The sequence below is a fragment of the Parus major genome, chromosome 17, assembly GCF_001522545.3.
Source record: "Parus major isolate Abel chromosome 17, Parus_major1.1, whole genome shotgun sequence".
Lineage (NCBI taxonomy): Eukaryota > Metazoa > Chordata > Aves > Passeriformes > Paridae > Parus > Parus major.
In genome coordinates this window covers 520,659-542,213 of record NC_031785.1, presented here as the reverse complement: position 1 = coordinate 542,213, position 21,555 = coordinate 520,659, and the positions used below count along the sequence as shown (strand labels likewise).

The 21,555-nt window shown below is 48.1% G+C and overlaps 1 long non-coding RNA gene across 3 annotated transcripts in view; it reads left to right on the top strand.

Moving 5' to 3' along the window:
• Positions 1 to 16,567: 16,567 nt before the first annotated feature.
• Positions 16,568 to 21,555, top strand: part of LOC107212219 — an 18,153-nt gene continuing 13,165 nt past the window's right edge. Inside the window, exons 1-2 of one of the 3 annotated variants that reach the window (XR_001524406.2) lie at positions 16,568 to 16,833; positions 18,788 to 21,092. This is a non-coding gene — a long non-coding RNA (uncharacterized LOC107212219). The remainder of the gene's footprint in view (positions 16,834 to 18,787; positions 21,093 to 21,555) is intronic. The other 2 variants (XR_002002323.2, XR_002002324.2) reach the window with 2 other exon arrangements.

Here is a 21,555-nt window from a genome sequence, read left to right as displayed (position 1 = left end):
GGGCTCCAGGTTCAGGCTCCAGGCTCGGGCTCCAGGCTCGGGCTCCAGGCTCAGCTCCCCGCTCCTGCCAGGCTCGGGCCGGTGGCACCAGGCACGGAGGAGCCCGGTGGCCGATGCGATGTGCTTGGCGCCTGCACCTGTCACACGGTAATTAATGGGTGGGGGATTGCTTTTGACAGGAATTCAATGGCCTGGAACAGACTTTGTGCCAGTCTTTTGTGCCTGAGGCAAAGTGCTTACTAAGTAATTTTATGGATACCAAGCTGAAGCGTTCCACAATTAGCACTTTGTGCGCATTAGTTGGTGAGAGGGAGGGCCTTTCTGCTGCCCTGCCCTCCCGGCCGAGCAGCCGCTGTCCCCAAAATCGCTTCTCCGGGGTTTTAACCTGAGCAGCAGAAGCAGGTACAGGAGGGCAGCAGGCAGGGAGAAGCCCCGAGGATGTCGTGAGGCCGTGCTGCTCCTAAAGCACCCACAGAGGCGCCAGGGCAGCGGAATGGGCAACAGGCAGCTTCGCACTTGGGTCTGCGGGTGTTTCCATCCTCCCAGCTGGAATTGCAGCCATCCTGGCAGCAGGCACACGCCGTGCCCCCTGTGGGGCTGGCATTGCCCCATGTCCTATTGCATGGAGACCCTGCCCAGCCTCCAGGAGCGGAGCTGCCCACCCTGCCGACCCTCTGAGGCCACCCCACAGCGGGTCCTGCTGACCCCCAGGAATGACTGGCAAGTGCAGGGTGTGTTCAGCTGAGAGATATCTTACTGTAAACAGAGTATTGTTTTATATGAAACCATTAAAAAGGTCCCTGAGGGCAGCCCTAAGTATATATTTTATTTTGCTCTGAATCCCTGTTTTGACTTGGCTTTACAACAAAAACGTGTTTTCCGTATTTAAGCAGATGCAGTAAAGGAAAGGTCGTGACTGGTGCTGACATGGAAATCTCATTTGGCTCATGGGTCCCCTTAGGGCCTTTATGCTGTGTGGTACTTCAAACATATTTCAAAGTACAACACTAAATGTCACTCTTTAATAGACAGAGGCATTCCAAGTGTTTCTTGAATTTCCTTGGAAAGTGCTTCCCTGAAGCCAAAGGCTCAGCCCCAGTCTGATTCACACCCAGCACAGCAGGGACAGCTCCATCACAGCCAAGGATGGCACTGGGGTGGCACTGGGGTGGCACTGGGGTGGCACTGGGGTGGCACTGGGGTGGCACAGGAGGGTGGAGCCTGGCAGCTGCTCATTGCAGTAGCCAAGAATCTGGAAGAACTGCAGAAAAGGAAGAAAGAAAATAACTCAAATCCCTTTGAAACATATACCATATTTTGAATTAATTTCCATTTTCCCCTTTCCTCATCCAATTCTTCACACTCGCTCAGAAGCTCTTTTGGGATCTGAAAGTTATTTTAATTTTATTTTGAAGTGTTTCACATCTTGCACAATCCTCACAAGTCACTACAACCCAATCCCCAGTCCTGAAGACTCTTGAAAGCAGTTGGATCTTTTCCTGCTGCCAGGCTCAGGCTGTAGTGAGGATGAGTAGCCAGCCAGATGGCCTGGAAATTTACTTAGCTAATTCCTTCAACAAATAAGGAATTTACTGATGAGTCATAGGGATTGACACTGGTCAGGAAGACCTGAACTTAGTGAATAATTTCTACTTTAAAATGTAGCTAAAGCATTGAAAAAGTTTAATTTCCTTTTGATGGTTAAATCTGACTTAGTTTGAAAACAGACATTTTCATTTGCAGTTTATTCTATACAAGGGAGAGACAAACACTCTACAGAGCCTCAGAGACCCAGTGGCTCCTGCTTAGCCAAGCTGACCCCAAAGCAAGAGTCTGTTTCCCGCTTTTCCTCATTTCTAGTTTGGGCAAGGAAAACCAGGAGAAACCTGGTGGCTCCAGCTTTGACTCCAGAGCCATCAACTCTGACACCTCTGCCAACAGCCTGGGTGAGGGAAAGCATCAGCTTCTTGCTGGGGCTCTCCACAGGGCTGGGATTTAGTCAGTTTATGCCATGTGTACTGTATGCAAGCTTATTTTTCTCTTAGCTGCTATAAAAATTAAAGATTTAGCTATATACTGCAAAAGGTACTTCCAATTTTACATAGTAGCATTTCTCTCCTACAGTCAGGGCATAAATCAAGCTTTTTCATTATGTCTATAAATTACTCCATATCAACAGGGCAGCTGCAGGTCACTTTAGCAAGGTCAGATAAACTCATGTAACTTCTGGCTTCACTGCTAACATTGAATTTCTCACACATTTTGGGACTACCTTGTGTCTTTTCTCACTATCGAACACAGCTGTAGGAAAGGGCTCTTCCAACACCAGTTTCTTACTCCTGAATATTTACCAAAGGCTGCCCAGGGCAGTGGTGGAGTCACTGTCCCAGGAATGATTTACATGTACATGTGGCACCTGGGGACATGGGTTAGTGGTGGCCTTGGCAGCACTGGGTTAGCAGCTGGATTTGGTTCTCTCAGAGGGCTTTTCCAACCTAAACAATTCTACAATTCTATCCTTATCCTGTCTGTCCTCACAAATCTCATTTACTGTCATCATTGTAAAAAAAAAAATTTGTAGTGTAAATGGAAGCAAATATTTGATGTCACATGGAGTTTTCTTTGCATTAATTAGCAATTTGCTGAATAAATATTGCTGTGCAAACCAACAATCAGTATCTTATAATTAAAAGCTTGTTCATGTTTATCTCCAATCTTTCCCCAAAGATAAAACCCTGTGAAAACCAGAGGCTACAGATGTTTCCAAAATGGGAGAAGTGTCAGTGTAAAGAACCTCCCTGGAATCCAAAGGCTGTTGTGTGTGTGTGTGGAGAGCCATGCGCTGGGGGCTGCGCTGCCGCGGGCACAGCCAGGGCTCTGTGGGCCCTCAGCAGGGCCAGCCTCAGCAGCTCACAGCTCTGGGGTTGCTCCATCTCAGTGCTTGTGCAATTAGAGAAACAGCTGCCCTAAAAGCATTCCGTGTTGTTTCCAGTGCAGGATCTCCATCCCACAGCACGCTGTTTCCTCGCTGCTTTCCTTCCTGGGCGCTTCTGTTCTACCAGTTAATGTTTTGCAGAGTCAAACTGTAAAATCCTCACATTCTGCAGAAGTCATACATCAATAAAAATAGACACTTGAGTCCAGACCCCTTCGTGTCTGACCTAGTGCCTGTTGCCAAAGCCCACAAAGATCTTTAGCCTTCTAGATTTCCCATGGTCAAACAAAATAAGGGCTGAGTGGCACTAAATATCACTTTTGCATTACACACATTTTTCTCTCACACAGAGTGTCATAAGTGGATAAAGAACCTGATATTGTGGGTACCTAAAGCCCAACACAGCTTCTGCTGAGGGACCTTCAGGGATAAGAGGCCAGTGCTCTGTTAAAGATTAAAACCCAACCGTCTGCTTTTATGCTTGAGAGTCCTTCGCGACTCCCTGGTGACATCACATTCATCTCACTGTATTTGAAAAATGCATTTAAATGTCAAAACTAAAGTACCCAAACAAGGGCTCCTTAGCACACTAACTGTTAACACATTGCTGAGCCAAACGCCTTCCCCAAGACATATGGGGCTGACTCTATCCATAAAATATACCACAAGTAACACACAAAGTCCCAGAGGAAATAAATACTCTCCGCTCTAGTCTGACCTGGTTTTTCCTCCCAAAACACACTTGAAGACATGTTTCACTGCAGGAGTGGACATCAATTTCAAATACCTTCGTACAGCACTGCACCTCCTCATGGCTAAGGAGACACTCTGGGCCACGGCTGTGGGGCTGTGGAGATGGGGCTACTGCCAAGGCCACTCACTGGAATCCTTCACCCCAGTTGAAATAAAGCTGTTCAGATCAATGAACTCAGTAATTTACTTCAGACAGACCTAATCAGTGCAAGGTAAAAGAGAGGCAACTTTGCAAAATGTAAATGAACCCGATGCCAGGGACACAAGTAATGGGAATTCAATGGCAGCTGGTGCCAGAGTAGCAGAACCATGAGCTGTCCTCAATTCCAGCTGCTTGGAATACAGAAAAGGTGGCAGAGGAATAAGGTCCTTCCTCTTGCCCTACAAAACTGTGGCAGCAGGATGTTCAGCCAGGGAGTGAGAAGCAGCTCTGCCCTGCCCTGGGGCTCGCTGATGCCCTGAACCCTCAGAACACAGGGGTAACCAACCTGCTGGGATTTTCCTCCTCCCTGTACAAGTCCCAGCCTCTGAAAGTGCAGAGGGAAACTGGCCCAGACCATCAGAGCCCCAGACAGGAAAGAGAAACTGCCCACAGCCAGCGGCTCTTGGAGAGTCAGGATCAGTGGGAAGGGCAGAGGCAAAGGAACTCCATGGAGCCCTCATGTGCCATCAGCCCCATCCTCCTGCTGGAGCAGAGCCGGCCCCTGGCCAGCCCCAGGGCTGGGGGGCTGCAGGAGCAGCCATGGGAAGGAACAAAATGCCTTTCTGCTCAGGGGAGCCCAGTTTTCCTTGGGCAATGTGGGAATGAAGCCAGGGCACGCAGTGCTCATATCACAGTGCTGGCACCACTGAGGCAGCAGCAGCTTTTTCAGAGAAGAGCAGTTAGGTCTTCATAATGGACTGCAACTTTCTAGAATAATTTAATTTTTTCCTACTGTTACGATGCCAGAATTTCAATCAGACAAAACTGTATAATGGATTTCTTTTGCTGGGCATGTTACATAAATTGCATATTCAAGTACTATAAAATATTTGTAACAGACAGGTACTTTTCTAAATTGGGTCTGACAGTAAGCGATAGTGACTGGAATATTTATGTGATGGCACCTATGCAACGAGGCAAAATGCAGGGTGTGGGACAAGGAACACAGCAGCAGGAATCCCACACAGGGTTTCCAGTTTTCTGCCTTGCTGCACCAAGCTCCCCAGCCAGCTGAGCCTGAGCTCGGTGCCTTCGGGGAGCAGTGGCAGACCATCATGCAGAGAGCCCTAGAGCAGAGATTTGGACAGATTCTCTCTTCCTCCTCCCTCCTAAGGCTTAAAGCAGAGTTACCTTGACTCTGCACTCCCATGCCCAGGTGCAGCAGCCCTCACTGCCGAGGAAGCCCAGCGGGATGGGGACCAGGACCTGCCCAAGGGCTGCTCTTGGCTGCAGGAGTGGGTCTGGAAGGGAGCTCCTTGTCCAGGGCAGCTGCTCCCGGCTCTTGCACAAGTCCTGCTCTGTTGCCAGAGCCTCTCTGAGACTGAGCTCTCATTTTGGTAACATTTCCCTGACAATCACAGTTGGCAGGACCATACTTCGCTATTTACAATTAAAATATTGTATTGATACAAATAGGCTTTGGCAGGTGCTTCAAGAGGTTTTTAATTGAATGATTATTGTATTAAATAACTGGTTTTAATGGAGCATGAACTTGCTTAAATTATGACTGTAGAGCTACTGAAGGTCCAACAAATTTCCCAGGTACTTCCAGCTTTTCACAAACAAGTATATCTTGCCAGCAAAAGAATTTTCTGGCTGATCGTGGAGGGTGGCAAGGTAGAAGCTGCCAGTTTTGGGGCAAGCTCTGGAGCTGTGGCTGGCTGTTTCTCAGGCTGCTGGGGCAGCTCAGCACAGCAGTGCCCACGGTACAGCTCTTGGAGTGCAGGTGCTGGGAGGGCAGGAGGGTGAAGGGAAGGAAAGCTGGGATTCGTTAACCCTGGTCACAGGTCAGCTGCAGCACCAGCACCCCGAGAGCCCTTGAACCACCCAGCCTGAACACACCCTGACCCCCAGCCTTGTGGAGGTTTGACTGCTGCCAGGACATTTCTAGTCATTTCAGCCTGTCACGAGAAAGCTCTGTGGCACAGACACCTCCGTCTGCCTCCCTTCCACAGCAGCTCACGTCAATTTGCATTACGCACGAAGAGCACGAGCAAACATGAAGATGAACCCTCTGAAAAAGGCTTGCACAGCTCTTCAGCATGGGCAGGATTAATCACAAATAATAATTACCATACCAAGAGATAATACTTGAGCAGCTCAGCCTCGCCTCAGCTGCTGGGCACGTAGGACCTATCCAGACTGGGGGAAGCAGCAGCCACGGCGCATCCTAGTGTGAACCCCCTCCCCCCAACCCCTCACTCCATTTATTAAATCATCACTCACAATAATTCTGGATTTCGTGATGTATCAGATCAGAAAAACAGCACCAAGCCAGCAAACCCCATCCTTGTGCAGTGCTCAGCACACCTTTAACCTTCTGCTCTCACTCACAGCAGCACCTCTGCTGCCTCAAGACCAAATGCTCCCTGGCCCTGGGGTCACCACAGAGGTGGCCACCACCAGCCCCCTTCTGTGTGCCAGGGAGGCTTCCAGCTGATGCAGCCACATGACAGCAATGGGCACAATTAGTTTATTGCCTCCATTAAGGCTCCAATAACTTAACAACAGATCAATAAACCATTATTAGCCTCCAGCCTTGAAAACCCAGTCACCCCAAACCCACCCAGCTCTGACAAGCTCGCAGTTTCTCATTGTGAGGAGCCAAGACAGCTTGTTTACACAGTCTGGCTGCACAAACACTGCTTCCTTCTCTCCCCCACTTCTCCCAAGGTGGAAGGGACTGATGGCAGGCAGGTTCCTCTGTGGGGGAGAGTGCCCCTCTGCAAAGCCCTGTGCCCACAGCCCCCTTCCCCCAGGGCTTCCCCACCACGGGCACACAGCTGGGTCCTCACCAGGGCACAACACTGTCCCCCAGACACACCCCAGCCTTTCCTGATCTCTGTAACAGAATAACCAATATTGCTCCTTTAGCTTTGAAACACCTGTATGGCTCTCCCTATAAGAGAGAATTTGTGGTTTGAAGTGCTAATGATTTACTTTGCTAAAAAATTAATTCAGCAATTTTCCATAAATTATATGCAGCTCAATAATAAAAAATATTTCTACATCTGGAAGCTTTCCATTACTGGTCTTGCCTCCTCTGCAGAATAAAATCGCTTTTCAGAAACACAACTATCTGAAAGTATTTTCTAAGAAGTGATATTGAATTGATACATTAGAGGAGAAAGTTGGGCTCCTTTGTAAGAATCATACATTTCACAATAGTCTGAACAAAGGCAGTTGTCTCTGAATGCCATAATTCAGTCCTGAAAAAGTGACAAACAAATAATTCGAACTAAACTAGGGAAAGAAAAGTAGTGACTTTTAATTATATAATCTTTTTTGATGAATTTATTTCTGACAGTTTTATAGGCTGACAAGAGAAAGTGTTTTATATGCAAAAAACATTATTCACTCTCAGCTGTTAAAGCATAAAAATTGTCAAATGATTTTAATACAGTTTTAAGTTTAATGTTTATTGTCAGAAAAAAAAGTCCACAGCAATTACTGAGTCACATGGCCCTTAATTCTTTGTTTCTGACAGCAAAAACAATAAAGTATGCTTTTGCCCAAACATTTTACTGTACAGATTTATGAGGTTTAAAAGACAGCTGTTTTTCATATTTCTTTGCATTTAAGGAACTAAACTTCCTAACGTTTCCAGCACAAGATCCTCCTTAACCTGAGCAGGTTCTTACACAGGGGGTTACCCTGTCTGTATGCACAGCCAGGGTTCCTGTGCAAACACCTGCCCCTCCATCCATGTTGACATTTGGGAAGTCCCTCAGTGAAAGAAAAGCTGCTGCACTTCCTAGCAAGGAGTCTCACTTATTTTCCCCAAACCTGTGTCCTTCAACAGAATAAGGAAATTTAACTCTGTCCCCAGTCCATAGAAAATTCAAGTATTTTTCAAGGAGATAGAGGACAACATTGAAACCTAGCATCTCTCCTTTGCCAGGGGTGAGATGCTCTGGCATTTAATGGGCTTTGAGATGCTCTCTGCAGCTCCAGACCTGGAATGCAGAGGAGAGGCAGGAGTGGGCACAGTCATCTGTGGGACTTTAGCAGCAGCTCCTTTCCCTTCACCTAGAGCATTGTCAGTCACATGGATGTATCACACCCCTGGGTGCAGCCAGATGTGCTGGAGAGAGCAGACCCTGTGGCCAAGGTGCCACCAGGTGCTTTCCCACACCCGCTGTCCCTGGGGCTCTGGCCCCTGCCTCAGGAGAGCTGCTGCCCTAAAGGGCACGTCACGGCCTGAGAGGGCTGGGAAACGCTACATAACTGATGGTTTTTAATAGCAGAATAATGAAACCAAGCTGAGAAATATTAATCTTTTTTAAAATGTAAAGAACCAGGGCTCTGTTTCCATGGCAAACCACATCCTGCATATTATCTATCACCTGGGGATTACAGTGGCGTGGTAAATAGAGGGGTAAATACAGGAGAGAGGCACTGTTCTGCTCTCGGCAGATACAGGCCGTGCTGCCACTATAAAGCATAATGGTATTTTCTAGATCAGCCTCCTCAAGGCAACCACCTTTCTGTGCTTTTTCCTACATTTTCCATGCAGGTTTCCCCTGCCCCTTGGCTGTGCCTTCAGCCCCAAGAAACCCCTAAATCCCCAGGTCAGCTCCAGAGCCAGTATCCCTCTGCAGCAAACAGGCTGGTCCACCACAGGGACTGGTTTATGTCAGCAGCACAGGTTGTTCAGATCGGTTTTTCATGTCCTCATACCCTCCCTATCCAAGCAGAAAGCAAATATCCTACCCAAACCCCTCCCAACTTCCAGGAGTTTGCAAACCCCTGCTATAAATAGACCTCTAATAGGAGCTGTAATAGGATACAATTTATTTCCAGATCTGTTGGGCTGACCTTCATCATCACTCGAGGCTCTACTTGTCATGAATTATGGGCAATTCACTCACTAGTGGAAATAAATTGTATTACCAGTGCTCAGTATCATGTCCTCCACACACAGCTCACGGGGGTGGCAGCTCCTCCCTGCGCTGCTGGGACCAGAGCCCCTCTCTGGGGAGCCCCTGGCTGGTGGGGCTGGGCAGTGACCCCCAGCTGGGGTGGCTTTGGGGGCTGCTGTGCCAGGGCACCGAGCAGGGGCTGCTGTCCATGTCCCCATGTCCCTGTGTCCCTGTGTCCCCATGTCCCCATGTCCCCATGTCCCTGTCTCCCTATATCCCCATGTCCCCATGTCCCCATGTCCCCATAACCCCACATCCCTATGTCCCTGTGTCCTCATGTCCCCATGTCCCCAGGTCCCCATGTCCCCATTGTCCCCATGTCCTCATATCCCTATAACCCCATGTCCCCAAGCAGGGACAAGCCTGAGGCATCGCTGCCCTGCAGGGTCACCATCAGCCCCCAGGCTGCTCCTCGCTGCTCCAGCACAGACCCGTTGATCAGAAGGAAATGAACAACGTGCTGGGACCTGCTGGAGCAAGCCAGGCCCTTCTCCTGCTACCTCTGATCCTCAGCTGGTCAGAGCCTGGCTGGCAGCAGAGCAGCAGCAGCTGCAGCCTCCTGCCCTGCTCACCCCACTCTGCTCAGCCTGCTGCTCACAGGTAATGAGATCAGGAATGGCGAGAAAAGGGGTCACTGCCTTCATCGAGTGCAGTTAAGATCAATATAAGCAAAAGCAGTAAATACCAAAAAGAGCCATTGTAAGTGTTATAAGCTGAGGCTCCAGTGCCACTGGGGAACACAGCCCCTGTGCCAGCCTGTCCCCCCCAACCACCCCCTTGCACTCCAGCATCTGCTCATTCTGCCAGGCCTTGCTTACATGTGCAGAGCTACTCAACAAGCACCAAACGCTGAACCAAAACAGGTCTGTGAGAAAACAGCCTGTTCCCTGCAGGCTGGGCTGTGCAGAGCCCTCATGAGCTGCCCAGCTCCCAGGATTGCTCCCCGGGGCTGGGAGCTGCCCCCAGCCCGTGCCCTGCAGCCCTGTGCCACTGATGCGCTTGTCCTCTGTGCACAATAAGGGCTCCTTGGGCACTGATGGGCTCCTGCACAGCTCACTCAGAGATGAGCTCGTGGTTAGTGTTACACAGGGAACACATCAGGCAGGAATTCTTTATTTCATAGTAGAAAATATGTACCTGGAATTCTCCCTAAAAACATGAACAAGCAGCTCAGACTTGCTGAAAACAGCAATCCCACTCTTCGCCACTCCCTTTTTCCCCTGCACATCCTCATCCCTGCCTACATCACAAAAATTCACTGATGGCAACAGTCTGTATCAGCGTTTATCAACTGGTCTTCAAGGCCCAATGCAACCAGTGGTCATGCACAAGATAAATTATAATTTATAATTTTATATATATATATTATAATTATATATGTTATAGATACATTTTATATTATTGGCTTTTCGCAAATATTAAGATGAATGTTATGTGTATAAGAATGAGAAATTTTGTTGTATTAATATAGTTTTCTTTATTTCTGTTATTGATGAAATTTAGAAATAGTAGTATAATGCATATATGTTAGGTTATGGCATAGTATTAAAATAAAAACTGTCTTTGTTTGTATAACCCAAAGACTGAGGAAAAAATAGCTAGAGACTCCTGCATTTGTAAACTCTCTTATCCAGATGAAGACAGCAGTGACCAGAACTCTGGGGGGAGGAATTTATTGCGTTCCTGGTATCAGAGAATGTAAATCTCAATGGCGCCAAGAAGATTGATCTATTGGGAAGGGGGCAAGAGAAAACTAAACAGAAGAACACCAAAGATCCTAAGAAAAAATGTCTGAATATGTATGAGAATTTATGGATATGTAGTAGAGTTCTGTTTTTAAGGGACAATCCTTTGTTAGTAAGGTGTGCTCTCTTGGCTGAATGCAGAGACACCCGGCCCTATCTGTATACTTTACTTTATTTTTCTCTCCTAATTGTTTTTTTATTGCACTTTTAAATTCTATAAAAATTATGTGAACCTCGTTTTTCACATATATTATATTATACATATAAATATAAAGGTATCTTGTATATATAAATATCATCTATATAATTTATAATATAATATATAATGTATATAAGATAAATTATAATCCATGGCATTAAAGAATAAGCCATCCACTAACACAGGGGCCCCATGGCCCTGATGGGATGTGGAGATTTGAGGTGAGTTTTATTTGTTTTGAGAGTGGCTCCAAACATGCAAACTACAGTCACCTTTTATGGTAACATTCTTGTACAACCTAGTTCAGGCTTACATGAGAGTTGAATTCCAGGTAAAACCAATTTGCTGTTTCTTCAGAAGATTAATTGAGATTTTTCCACACAGCACAGAGAGCAGCAGCAAAAAAATGCCACATGAGCTAGCACAGAGAGCAGCTCCAACATTGAGCTTCATCCCACACAGCCCCACCCTGGCAGGGTGCAGGGAAGCTGAATGAGGGGTGGTGGTGTCCCCTGTCAGGGGAAGGGATCCCTTGAGCCTGCAGCCCCTCTGGCCTCTGAGCAGCCAAGCCATGCCCTGAGAGCCACGGGGAGCCCTTTGTGGGGACTCTGCTGGTTTCTCATCAAAGAGAATGAGGATTCTCTGAACCCTGGGGCTCTGCAGGGTGCACCTGGCTCTGTGGCACACAGGTGATTTTCTAGGAAAAGGATATTGATATGGGGGCTGCAGAGATAAGCAAGAGACTCTGAGGATCCCCTGGGCACCCATGTTGCAGTCAGAGGGGACACAAAGGACACTGTAGGCAGATTAGTTTCCAAATGTTCCATGTTTTCCAAGGAGCTGGCGTGGTCATGCTGGGTGATAGTGCCCCTGTTCCCATGCTAAACAGGCAAGAACTCCAGATCTTTGTTGCAAAAATCTCCCTTTGTTTGGAATGATTTACATAGAGTAAAAAGAAGTTTATTTTTAATAATAGATGATTATTGTTCATAAATTAAAAATGTATCACAATTATTTTTGCAGAAAGCTCTTTACCCAATGTGTGTTTTTCAAGCAGGAAGATAGTACCAGGGTATTTCTCGTATTTCTCCTGTTTTCCCAGCTACAGATGCACAGCGAATCCTAATTAAAACCTTTAAGTCTTATTCCATTTACAAGAAGGAGTGTATCATTTTTCTTTTAGCTTTTTTTAATACAGGGTCTCAATGCCCATTACAAAAATTCCAATGCATCTTTGAAGTTAGCAGCTAATTATATTTCTCCAAGTTATATATCTGGAGTTCTAGATGGGGAAAAGGCAATTACTTTTTCTCTCATTTAGCATAACAATCTCTGAAGCTTTACTGGCGCTCCAGTGAGTCATGTTATAGATCAGAGCCCGGGCTGGAAAGAGGAGGAATTTGGGGGGAAGGCAGGATGCTTGCTCAGCTCTTCCAGGCTCTTTCCCTTGTTAGCATGCTCTCCCCACCAGGACACTCACTAATTGTTTGTCCAACGACCGCGGTGCTTTTTGCCTGGGCAACTTTGCGGGGAGGTCACTCAGCACATTCATTACGGGGCACCTGCTCGCGCTGCTGGAGCAAAGGGTCTGTCAGCATTTTCCAGGAGTTTATAACTTGGCTGCAAATGTTTGTGTGGAGCTGAAAATTGTTGCATGATTTCTCCCAGGCAGGAACCGGCTGGTCTGGGCTGTTTGTTCCTGTGTCATTTTGCCCAGGTGCTGCTGGCAGCGTTGCTGGCACCTGGGAGCCGGTGCCCGCCAGGTTCGGGGAGCTGGACACGGATTGCTCCATGCTCTGGAGGGAGAAAATCACCCTCTGGCTCTTCATCTCAGCAGAGCAGGGAGAAGAGGTCCTGTGTCCTTCTGGGGCACAGGACTGTGGGACACCAGGGGAGTGGCAGTGACACTGGCAGCCCAAGTGTAGGTGGAGTGCTGGCCACAGGAGCCTTGGTCCTTGTTAGCTGAATTGCCATGAGCTCTGTTTTCACAGCCCTCAGCCACCTGTTCTGGAAGATCTATTATGCTCCGAGCATCTTGCCTTTTCCTCAAAACTAAACTTCAAAATGCTTCCAGAAATAGGTGAGGAATTTGTCCATAAGCCCAGAGATGTGTGTTTGGCCAAGCTGTGGTACCCTAATTGTCCCTGAATGATCAGGAGTTTTGTAGGTCTCCTGCTCAGCAAGGCTGAAACTGTGATTATGGGAGGAAAACAAACCAAAAATGAAACACCAAAATTAAAACAAAACAAAGCAAAACCCAGAAAAAATTAATTCCCTTGCACATGCTGGAACAGGGAACAGGGGGAGACACCAAAGCTGGTTCCCAGCTGGTTTCCAGCTCAGTGCCATATTTCTACCCTATCCAGGTGACACCACACTGGTCCACAGCAGCAGACAGCGCCCTCAGTCTCCCTGGCAGCTGATTTATTCCTTCTGCTTCTGGATATGTTTTGTTGTTGGGGCAGTCCTAGACCACTGACTGTTCTTCCAGACACTGACACCAGAAGTGGTTTTGGAGCAAAAGGATGGAAAAGCGTTGGAATTAAAGGAGCCCAGAATCGGTGCAGATAGCTCTGTTGGCATTAGGACTGCTCTGATTTCCTGCAAACCCTCACCATCTTTATGAACTGGAGAAACGCTGGTGGCCTCAGGAGCAGGACACTGGCTTTCCTGGCCCTGGTTGCAGCAGGGGCAGCTGCTGCCTGGCGCAGGGCGATGCTGCGCTCGGGGCGCCACGACTGAGCCTCTGCTGCTGGGAACCTGCGCGAAATTAAATTCTCCACTTGGCTGGGCCGGGTGACTTGGCTTTGCTCTGCTGACTTGTTCCTTCATTATTTTTTTGGCCGATAACTGACTGCAAGCTTGTCTTGTCTGTTTAATACCAGCACAGCAGCTCCAGAAGAGGCTCAAGCTTGTCAGTCTCGGCGAGCGCGCACTGTATTGCTCTCCCCACTTCATTTACTTCATGGACAGGAGGGGAAAAGCCTCGAGGCACTGCAGGCTTGGCAGCTGGGATGGAGGGGCTCTCTATGGGCTGGGTGCAGCCCCCAGAGCAGCCCTGGCCCCTGGGCAGGGCAGGCTGGGGCACAGAGAGACCTGCACGTTTCTGGGGACAGCTTGGATAGGGCTAGAAGAGCTAAGGACAGTAATTATTAAGATTAATCTCCCCCTCACACCGTGGAGCATGCCGAGGAAATCTCCAGGCAGCCTTGCAGCCAGGTTTGCAATGGACTTGGCTGTTCTTGCTCTGAGCACCTGGTGCAGAAGCACCTGTGGCTGGGGTGGGAGGTGGGAGCAGGGTCTGGTGTTTCCCCTGGACAGACGAGACGTTGCTTCTGAAGGAGATCTTCCCATACCCAACTGTCCAACGTGGACTGATGCATTTAAGGGAGCACAAGGATCCTGAGCCATGTGCCCAGGCAGATGCAGCCACACCTATCCTGTTGTTTTTGCAGCAGGGACAGAAGAGGGATCAGCCCAGTCCCTCAAGACAGGTCTTTGCCTGGAGGACAGGCTGCCTGAACTCAGCTAGAGACCAGGGGCAGCTGGGTCCTTGGAGTAAGGCTTAGCAAACACAGTTGGGTTTTGTTTAATTAAGAGCAAGCAGAGAATTTAAAGACTGGGTTTTCTCCAACCTGTGATAAATTAACCTGCTCCTTGCTCAGGAGGACAGGAATGCTCCAGATCAATGATCTTACTGATGCCTGGCTTCTCCTCCTTCAGAGGAAGAAAGGGACAGAGAGCATCAGCCCCTGCCCCTGCCACTGCCTTTGGGGCAGTGAGTAGAGTGACTGTGGGTAATGATGATGAATGGCATGATTAAAGCTGGAACTCAGACCTACAGCTGGAATTTTAGACCCTATTCACAGAATAACTCAGCTCCTGCTGTGCCATTTGGGGCACTTAGAGTGCAGCTGAAGGCAGTGGGGTGCTCCAGGCCTGACAGACAGACACCCCTGCCTCATGCTGTGTCCAAGGGACCAGAGGGCTCCTGTTCCCATGTCAGGTTTGGTGCACAGCTACTCCAGCGTGGCCGTGGTCGTGCCAAGGGGTGCCAGCATCCTGTGACAGCCATCGGAGGACATGTGGGCACCCATGGGTGGCATGTCCCAGAATAGGGACTGCTGGATTGTGGCTTTTGTCCCTCTGGATCCTGGGCAGAAAATGAATCACTGATTTTTATTTTTTTTTTTAAATTTTGTGCATTTAATAAAAAAAGGTAGATTTATAAATTTCTTAGAAATCACACATATAGACACAACATCTGCAGCTCTGCCTGAGCAATGCTGGGCCTTGGCTGCAGTTTTTGCTTTTCTAAACTCCTTCTTTAAATGTATTTTTATACAGCAGTGCTGACCTTTTCTGCCAGCCCCTGTGGAGTGAGGTTGTATCTTGTGTAAAAGTCATATCAAATGGGCCACAAAAAATCACTCTTGCCTGATTAAAATGAATAGTCTAGACAACGTGTGCATTTTCCTTCTGTGTCGTTAGCTTTGTGTGAGAGCTTGCAGCAATCAGGGCTTTTATGGGAGAAACACAGCTACAGGTACCACGAGCTGCCTTAGCGGATACTAATTACAATCCCTGTAAGGATTGATTTGCAAAGAAAATTTCTATTGCCTCAAGGACAAACGTTTGTGCAAATCATATTATTGTGTATGAGAAATTGGTAACGCTTTATGAAATGGTTCGTTTATAAATACTTTACTATTTATTAAATTAAATGGTCTTATAACAATCCTTTTGCTAAGTTAAAATATCCTGAGTGTTCTGGTTTTGCATTATTTCTGTGCTATAAAGCCGGCTGTTAGGGTTTGGTTGGCATCACCTGTTAAGACTATTGTTGCTGCAGTTTGTAACATGCCATGCCCGACACTGTGCTGCCCACACACAGTGCTGGTGTCAGAGCAGCAGCTCCCCTGAGCATCTCCTCTCCTCTTCTTCATTTGGACCTGAAATTCAAGAACAGCATCATTTTGAAGTTGCCTGTTTCCTTGCATGGGGGTTTGACTGTGGCAAATAACACAAACCGTCCTTGTTGCATGTTTGGCTCATCCAGCATGGCTCATGCCACGAGAATGGGGTGCCCAGCCCTCACCTGTGGTGCCAGCAGATCCCTGATCCACCAGGAGATCCAGCTGCTGCGTACAGCAGGATGAGACAGTTTCTGTGCTTCCTGCATCCCCACATCTAGACCTTTCCAGAGCAGGTGGGGAGCATTCTGTGCTGCCTCCAAGCCATTAGGCCCATTCAGACACTGTTCTTGTGGACAAGCCAATGTATCCCAAGATGTTGGGGGCTGCACTTCGCTCCTGGTTTAGATCGTCAAGACCCAGTGGGTCAAGAGCTGCTTTCCCATTTTCATGTGGGAGCACTGTTTGCAGTCCCACAGTGACTGTTGCTGTATCCAGGCTGCCCACTGTCCACCTGACCCCGCTTCCAACAGTGCGGTTGTTCCGTTCGTGTCACGCATTCTACCTGGAGGAATTAGAAGAGGAGAAGTGTTGCCTTGCCGTGAGCTGTGTGAGGTGGCAGTGCTTGCCCTGGGTGGCGCCTGCAGCCAAGGAGATGGACAGGAGCAGTGGTCACTCCTGTCAGGAATCGAATACCTGCTGGTCCTGCAAGATACCAGTGCTGTGCCAGCACTCCCAGGCTGACCAGGTTCATTCCTACTTCGAGAAGGTGCCCTTGCTTTCCAAAATTCTTGTCTGTTCTGGAAAGCAAGCAGACAAGACATCTTTACTGAGCTTGAAATTTCTCTTGAATGTCCTCCCTCTAATTTATGTTCCCTCTCACTTCGCTGCCTGCAGCAAAGCCCATTAATGGTGGCAGTTTGTGACACAACTGAAGGCTCCTCTAAGGGACAGCTCTCCGCGATTCCACCGCGTGCCGGCTTTGGAGGCGTTTGCTGGCGTGGTGAGGCTCAGCTTCCCCCTCTGTTTCCCAGGCTCCAGAGACTAATCCTTCCTTTGGCTGGCTCTGCTGCTGCTATGGCAATATTTTCTCCCCCATCGTGGTAATCACGCAATGGTCTCTGAGAACAGCAGGAGAAGCTGTGCCTGGTAGATGCATAAAAGGTAAGATGAACTACATGTCATAAAACTTTTAAAAGTTCCTTTTTTGTGTTTGTGCGGGGGTTATTTTATATGGCTTTTGATATGAAGCTAAAATTGCACATCAAAAAGGATAATGCATCTTTAAGCTGTTACAATGACTTCTAAATTTTTCATTTAATGTCAGTGAGGAAAAAACCCCTCAGTTGGCTGAGTTACGTTGGTGAGATGGCTGTTTCATTCCATAAAGTGTCTGCAGTGGATTTGAACAGTAGGAAATCCAAGGGTGATAAATAGCTATTTCTAAGTAAATTTCATGCAATTGCCCTTTGGTTAAAGTCTTTCCTCTCAGCACTTTCCTGTGCACATAGCCCAACTAATAATATTCAGGAGCAAGTGCTTTCCAGTGTGACAACTGATTGCACTTTGAAGCAGTAAATGGCTGATTTCATAATTGGTATAATTTTTCACAAGTACCTGAATGTCATATACAGAAAGAATAAGCAACCTGGACTTAATACGGGAGCTTTTTCAATTCTCCTAAAAATCAATAATGTATTAAACCCCTCTAACTGATTAAAATAATGTGAACCCTGAGTAGGTTTTGTGAGGAAGGCAGGTTTCTTCAAGGGTGGCAGATTTATGGCAAAAGGGTTAATACATGGGGAGAACAGGGATACGTTACAGATGGAGTCCGTTTTCCTAATTAAACTTTTATCAAGATTTTCCCGGTTTGAATTGTTTCACTTAGCATGATGGGAAGGAGCATTTCCTTTGGTGTGCAGGGCAGCTACTGCTGTTCGTGCAACACCAAGATCTCTGTCCTCATGGAAGGGGTGAGGATTATGAGGAGAAGAAAACTGGGATCCATTCTGAAAACATCACGCTGGCTCTGGAGGCTCCTGCAGCAGGAGTGGGCACGGGGAGGATTTCGGGGCGAGCTGCACAGATGGGGGTGCTGGCTGGGTCAGGACCTGAGCCTGGGGCACAGGACAGGGCTGGCTTGGGGAGGAGGCTGCTGTGGGGGCTATCCTGGGGTGTGGGGGGCACCTTCATGCCCAGGGGCCTCTTTGCATGGAAGAGTTCAGTTAGTGTTAGAGAGGTGAATCTGACTGCAGAGTTACAGAAGACAGAGCCTCTCACCAGGAGGCAAACAGGAAGTTATTTTTTTTCCCCAGGATCTCATGATTTCTTGAAATCCTTTCATGCTATTGTGGAAAAATGTCTGAGGTTGTTTTGAGAGAATATTTATAAAGCTACATCAAAGGTGCAGCCTGATGGCAGGGATGTGCAGGTGGCCTGGGAACAGGCAGGGACGAGGCTGTGGAGGGAGGGCAGGTGAGGGGAGCAGGCAGCTGGCACCTGGCTGGGTGTCCTGGGTGCAGCGAGAGCCAGAAGCTCTTGCTGGCAGCACTACTGTGGGTGTGGGGGGTCAGAGCAGTGGGATGTGCACGAATGCATCGAGGGATGATTGAGAAACAAGATCACTCATGTTAAAGCCTGGGCAAGCTGCTGGAGCCCACGGAATCGGATCAGTCCCCAGCACCGTGGCCTGGCCAGGAGCACCAAGGCCCCTCTGCCTTGTCCCCACTTGCTCCCACAGTGGCTGGGGGGAGTGCAGGGCACTGCCAGACCTGACCTGGCATTTTCCCCAAGAAGAGTGCACTCCTTCCCAGGGGATCACAGGCAGGTAGACTGAGGAATCTATTTAAACTTCTCCCCTCAAGATCACGATCAGACATCTTAAGCACTGCATTATTCACATTTGTCTGTTGTTTTTAACTCGCTTCCTATTTTCCAGCTGAGGGACTCTGCCAGAAGCACTCTTTGCCAGAGATTAAAACAATTTAGGAAGCAGACACCCAATTCCTGTCTTTGGATAGTAGGCAAATTGGATATCTGTGAGAATCAAGCAAATTTTATTATCAACAGATAGTTTGCTACTTAACTATCCTTAAGAATCCCCCCGTACTTGCAGGTGTTTGTCATCTGTCCCGAGCCGAAAGGATGCATGGCACATTCCCAGCCTGTTCCCAGTGCCCGCTGCCCCTGCAGGACTCTGGCAGCCCAGGAGGGCAGTGTGGGGAGCAAGTATTTCATGGCAGCAAAGGTGCTGGGAAGAAAATGTACCTGGTGCAGGAGGAAGAGCCCGACACAACGAGCTACTCGGGAGCTCTGGCTCCATGGACTGTGCTCTCCCAGCTCCAGTGTTTATACTGAGGCCATGAGACACAGGAAATCACATTTATGTCATTAGCTCTGGCTCTCCTAGGTTTGTATCAAAGTAGCTGTTTTAAATGTAATTATCACTAATCTGGGAAAACGCACCATTAGATATGTAAATTTATTGGTTAATGGATGCGCACGGCAGCTCGCAGTGGATGGGATGTGGGATAACCAAACTGGAACCATTTCTCAGCTTGCTAAGCAGGTTCCTAGGGGTGGGTTTCATATCTGACAGTCTCCCAGGTGCCTTCCCTATAGGCCACCTGGGACCTGGAGCTTCCTCCCATGGAAGGTGCACATCCTGCCTTCCCCATCATGTTTGGGGTGGTGCAGAAACTTCTGCAGGAGTCCAGGAAGAAAAAGGGGATGGCTCTTAAAATTATACAAGGATCCAAAAAAAAAAAACCCCATGGAGTCATTCATCAGGATTGCAGTAGTTCTTGACCACATAGTCAATGATTTATGTAATCTTAATATATTCCACAAAGAGTCCCCATATTTCCATAAATATGTCATATCTACCTAATACATAGTAATGAACCTGCTCCAAGGGTAAATAAATAAGATCTAAGCTCAGAAAGCCAATGTTTATCAAAGGGAGGTATAGAGATATTGAGTCCTTTAAAGTACCATTCTTCACAGCAATCACAACCAAGTTTGGCAATTTATAACGTGTCGAGTCAATTAGAAATCCCAGGGCAGTGCAGCGGGGCTGGGCACGCGCGAGGGCTCGCAGGGCACAGACACAGATGTGCCACACCCTGTGGGGAGCCCCCAGCACTGCCCCTCCACGGGCACTGAGAGCTGGCAGCACGTCTGAGAGACTGATCCAGAAGGAGCTGTGGAATCACTGGGGCTGGAAAAACCCTCTGAGATCACCCAGTGCAACCCAGCACTGCCAACGCCACCACAAACCCACGTCCCCAAGTGCCACGTCTGCACAGCTTTTAAATCCCTGCACCACTGCCCTGGGCAGCCTCTGTCACTGCCTGACCACTCTTTCCCTGAATAAATTGTTCCAAATATCCAATCTGAACCACTCTGGCACAACTTGAGGCTGTTCCCTCTTGTCCTGTCCCTTGTTCCTGGGGAGCAGAGCCCGAGCCCTCACCTGCCAGGGAGTTGTGCAGAGCCAGAAGGGTCCCCTGCGCCTCCTTTTCACCAGGCTGAGCCCCTCACAGCTCCCTCAGCCCCTCCTGGTGCTCCCGACCCCTCCCCAGCTCCATCGCCTGACTCTGGACATGCAGAGTCTTGTTTACAGCTCCTGCTCTCAGGTAGGGGTTTCATAAGAGGGAAATAGTTTTAAGCAGAAAATTTGACTTGGACTGTTTTAATTTATCTTATTCCATTTATCCATGGAGTTACATACAACTGTGCATAACATGATGTAACATGCTAATGTAAATATTTCCATAAAAATACATTGAAAATACCTAAAAATGTAGCTGCAAAGGGAAATAACTAATTTTTTAGAGGTTGCGCCTTTTTAATCTTATTTTCTACAGCAAAGTATTTCATGCCATTTTATAATTAGTTTGATGAAGTCAATAATAATAGAATATTCTGATCATGTCAATATGACATGTAATATTATGCACTTCTCTACTATTATGCATATTATGACATGACTTGACATGATATGACAGGTCACATTATGCATTACTACTGATGTCATAAAATAATGTAAAAGTAATGAAAACAAATCTTGCAATGAAAAATTTTTAAAGGAATTAATGACTTTTCCTGCAAGAAATTCCAAAGCAAATCTTCTTCCTTTCCAGTTTTAAGTTTGCTTCATTGTGTTACTCCACTCTGCCCCCAGGTAAAACCTTTCATTCCTCGTCCTCTGCTTTGCTGCCCGCTTGTTGCTTTGTTCCCCACAGCAGCTGGGCTCAGTGCTGGCTTTTAAAGCCTCCCAGGAGCAGTGTCAGGACACAGAAACCTGGAGCTGGGGGATGTGTCCTGGCACACGAGAGGACGCGGGTGACAAGGACACCGCCTGACACCAGACTGGCACTTGCCAACTCCCATGTGAAGTACACAGCGTGCTGATCCTGGTTCGTATCCGTGTCTACAGGGGTGCAGTGATACTTCCCACCTCCCAGGAAATACAGAAGAGTTTGGAAAATGTTTACGGCAGGTTGGTGGTGAGCTGGGCGCTTGTGAGCCCGAGCCTGCCCTGTGCCTGTGGCTGATGCGACTGCGAAGGTGCAGAATCCCCACGCAAATCGTTCAGAGGACGCGGCAATGCTGGCAGGCAGCTGGGGAGTTTCGGTGGCCTGGGGACTAAAGCAGGAATCCGACACGGGCACTGGGGACTGCAGGCTGTGCGCGATATTCTCCCACAGCGGCTGCGGTTCGGAGTCATTTGTAATGAAACGCTTTTTGCTACAATCCTACAGCAGCCCCAAATGGTGGCAGACAAGAGGACGCCAGGTGGAAGATGCGCTCCCTCCTCGCCTGATTCCCCAGTCCCTGTCGGGGAAACGCCCTGCGCGGCCGCGGGCACAGCGGGGACAC